The sequence below is a fragment of the Cucurbita maxima genome, unplaced genomic scaffold (assembly GCF_002738345.1).
Source record: "Cucurbita maxima cultivar Rimu unplaced genomic scaffold, Cmax_1.0 Cma_Scf00016, whole genome shotgun sequence".
Taxonomy (NCBI): Eukaryota; Viridiplantae; Streptophyta; class Magnoliopsida; order Cucurbitales; family Cucurbitaceae; genus Cucurbita; species Cucurbita maxima.
The window spans coordinates 1-4,366 of NW_019272032.1; positions in this window are offsets into that span (position 1 = coordinate 1).

Below are 4,366 nucleotides of genomic sequence, written 5' to 3' on the forward strand. Positions count from 1 at the left end.
AGAAACGGAGTGCATAAAACAGTAACAGAGTGCTTCAAATCGATTCCCCTTTCCTTGGACGTTAGAAGTACTTGTTAAAAAAACCGCTTCACGGTCGACGTTTCTTGAAAGTTTTGTGGGGAATGTTAAGTCTTGATGATTTAAAATAGAATGTCGAAGAAAAAAGAGTGTGGAAAACTAGTAAAAGAGTTCTTAAAATCGAAGCCTTAATTCGTGAACCCTAATCCAGGACATTTTAACCACCTGCTAAAAAAACTGAGTAGCGGTCGGCGTTTTTCGAAATTCCTTTTGGGAGTGATCTGGCATAATGATTTAGAATAGAATTTGGAAGAAACGTAGTGCATAAATCAGTAAAAGAGTGCTTCAAATCGATTCCCGAACCTTGGACGTTAGAAGTACGTTCTAAAAAAATCGCGTCACGGTTGACGTTACTCGAAACTTTTGTGCGGAATGTTTAGTCTTGATGATTTAGAATAGACTGTCGAAGAGACGGAGTGTGGAAAAATAATAAAAGAGTGCTTAAAATCAAGCCGTAATTTGTGAACCCTAATCCAGGACGTTTTAACAACCTTCTAAAAAAACTGAGTAGCAGTCGGCGTTTTTCAAAATTCCTGTTGGGAGTGATCGAGCATAATGATTTAGAATAGAATTTGGAAGAAACGGAGTGCATAAAACAGTAACAGAGTGCTTCAAATCGATTCCCCTATCCTTGGACGTTAGAAGTACTTGTTAAAAAAACCGCTTCACGGTCGACGTTTCTTGAAAGTTTTGTGGGGAATGTTTAGTCTTGATGATTTAAAATAGAATGTCGAAGAAAAAAGAGTGTGGAAAACTAGTAAAAGAGTGCTTAAAATCGAAGCCCTAATTCGTGAACCCTAATCCAGGACATTTTAACCACCTGCTAAAAAAACTAAGTAGCGGTCGGCGTTTTTCGAAATTCTTTTTGGGAGTGATCTGGCATAATGATTTAGAATAGAATTTGGAAGAAACGTAGTGCATAAATCAGTAAAAGAGTGCTTCAAATCGATTCCCGAACCTTGGACGTTAGAAGTACGTTCTAAAAAAACCGCGTCACGGTTGACGTTACTCGAAACTTTTGTGCGGAATGTTTAGTCTTGATGATTTAGAATAGAATGTCGAAGAGACGGAGTGTGGAAAAATAATAAAAGAGTGCTTAAAATCGAAGCCGTAATTTGTGAACCCTAATCCAGGACGTTTTAACCACCTGCTAAAAAAACTGAGTAGCGGTCGGCGTTTTTCGAAATTCCTTTTGGGAGTGATCTGGCATAATGATTTAGAATAGAATTTGGAAGAAACGTAGTGCATAAATCAGTAAAAGAGTGCTTCAAATCGATTCCCGAACCTTGGACGTTAGAAGTACGTTCTAAAAAAACCGCGTCACGATTCACGTTACTCGAAACTTTTGTGCGGAATGTTTAGTCTTGATGATTTAGAATAGAATGTCGAAGAGACGGAGTGTGGAAAAATAATAAAAGAGTGCTTAAAATCGAAGCCGTAATTTGTGAACCCTAATCCAGGACGTTTTAACCACCTGCTAAAAAAACTGAGTAGCGGTCGGCGTTTTTCGAAATTCCTGTTGGGAGTGATCGAGCATAATGATTTAGAATAGAATTTGGAAGAAACGGAGTGCATAAAACAGTAACAGAGTGCTTCAAATCGATTCCCCTATCCTTGGACGTTAGAAGTACTTGTTAAAAAAACCGCTTCACGGTCGACGTTTCTTGAAAGTTTTGTGGGGAATGTTTAGTCTTGATGATTTAAAATAGAATGTCGAAGAAAAAAGAGTGTGGAAAACTAGTAAAAGAGTGCTTAAAATCGAAGCCCTAATTCGTGAACCCTAATCCAGGACATTTTAACCACCTGCTAAAAAAACTGAGTAGCGGTCGGCGTTTTTCGAAATTCCTTTTGGGAGTGATCTGGCATATTGATTTAGAATAGAATTTTGAAGAAACGTAGTGCATAAATCAGTAAAAGAGTGCTTCAAATCGATTCCCGAACCTTGGACGTTAGAAGTACGTTCTAAAAAAACCGCGTCACGGTTGACGTTACTCGAAACTTTTGTGCGGAATGTTTAGTCTTGATGATTTAGAATAGAATGTCGAAGAGACGGAGTGTGGAAAAATAATAAAAGAGTGCTTAAAATCGAAGCCGTAATTTGTGAACCCTAATCCAGGACGTTTTAACCACGTGCTAAAAAACTGAGTAGCAATCGGCATTTTTCGAAATTACTGTTGGGACTGATCGAGCATAATGATTTAGAATAGAATTTGGAAGAAACGGAGTGCATAAAACAGTAACAGAGTGCTTCAAATCGATTCCCCTTTCCTTGGACGTTAGAAGTACTTGTTAAAAAAACCGCTTCACGGTCGACGTTTCTTGAAAGTTTTGTGGGGAATGTTTAGTCTTGATGATTTAAAATAGAATGTCGAAGAAAAAAGAGTGTGGAAAACTAGTAAAAGAGTTCTTAAAATCGAAGCCTTAATTCGTGAACCCTAATCCAGGACATTTTAACCACCTGCTAAAAAAACTGAGTAGCGGTCGGCGTTTTTCGAAATTCCTTTTGGGAGTGATCTGGCATAATGATTTTGAATAGAATTTGGAAGAAACGTAGTGCATAAATCAGTAAAAGAGTGCTTCAAATCGATTCCCGAACCTTGGACGTTAGAAGTACGTTCTAAAAAAACCGCGTCACGGTTGACGTTACTCGAAACTTTTGTGCGGAATGTTTAGTCTTGATGATTTAGAATAGAATGTCGAAGAGACGGAGTGTGGAAAAATAATAAAAGAGTGCTTAAAATCGAAGCCGTAATTTGTGAACCCTAATCCAGGACGTTTTAACCACCTGCTAAAAAACTGATAGCAATCGGCGTTTTTCGAAATTACTGTTGGGACTGATCGAGCATAATGATTTAGAATAGAATTTTGAAGAAACGGAGTGCATAAAACAGTAACAGAGTGCTTCAAATCGATTCCCCTATCCTTGGACGTTAGAAGTACTTGTTAAAAAAACCTCTTCACGGTCGACGTTTCTTGAAAGTTTTGTGGGGAATGTTTAGTCTTGATGATTTAAAATAGAATGTCGAAGAAAAAAGAGTGTGGAAAACTAGTAAAAGAGTTCTTAAAATCGAAGCCTTAATTCGTGAACCCTAATCCAGGACATTTTAACCACCTGCTAAAAAAACTGAGTAGCGGTCGGCGTTTTTCAAAATTCCTTTTGGGAGTGATCTGGCATAATGCTTTAGAATAGAATTTGGAAGAAACGTAGTGCATAAATCAGTAAAAGAGTGCTTCAAATCGATTCCCGAACCTTGGACGTTAGAAGTACGTTCTAAAAAAACCGCGTCACGGTTGACGTTACTCGAAACTTTTGTGCGGAATGTTTAGTCTTGATGATTTAGAATAGAATGTCGAAGAGACGGAGTGTGGAAAAATAATAAAAGAGTGCTTAAAATCGAAGCCGTAATTTGTGAACCCTAATCCAGGACGTTTTAACCACCTGCTAAAAAACTGAGTAGCAATCGGCGTTTTTCGAAATTACTGTTGGGACTGATCGAGCATAATGATTTAGAATAGAATTTGGAAGAAACGGAGTGCATAAAACAGTAACAGAGTGCTTCAAATCGATTCCCCTATCCATGGACGTTAGAAGTACTTGTTAAAAAAACCGCTTCACGGTCGACGTTTCTTGAAAGTTTTGTGGGGAATGTTTAGTCTTGATGATTTAAAATAGAATGTCGAAGAAAAAAGAGTGTGGAAAACTAGTAAAAGAGTGCTTAAAATCGAAGCCCTAATTTGTGAACCCTAATCCAGGACGTTTTAACCACCTGCTAAAAAAACTGAGTAGCAGTCGGCGTTTTTCGAAATTCCTGTTGGGAGTGATCGAGCATAATGATTTAGAATAGAATTTGGAAGAAACGGAGTGCATAAAACAGTAACAGAGTGCTTCAAATCGATTCCCTTATCCTTGGACGTTAGAAGTACTTGTTAAAAAAACCGCTTCACGGTCGACGTTTCTTGAAAGTTTTGTGGGGAATGTTTAGTCTTGATGATTTAAAATAGAATGTCGAAGAAAAAAGAGTGTGGAAAACTAGTAAAAGAGTGCTTAAAATCGAAGCCCTAGTTCGTGAACCCTAATCCAGGACATTTTAACCACCTGCTAAAAAAACTGAGTAGCGGTCGGCGTTTTTCGAGATTCCTTTTGGGAGTGATCTGGCATATTGATTTAGAATAGAATTTTGAGGAAACGTAGTGCATAAATCCGTAAAAGAGTGCTTCAAATCGATTCCCGAACCTTGGACGTTAGAAGTACGTTCTAAAAAAACCGCGTCACGGTTGACGTTACTCG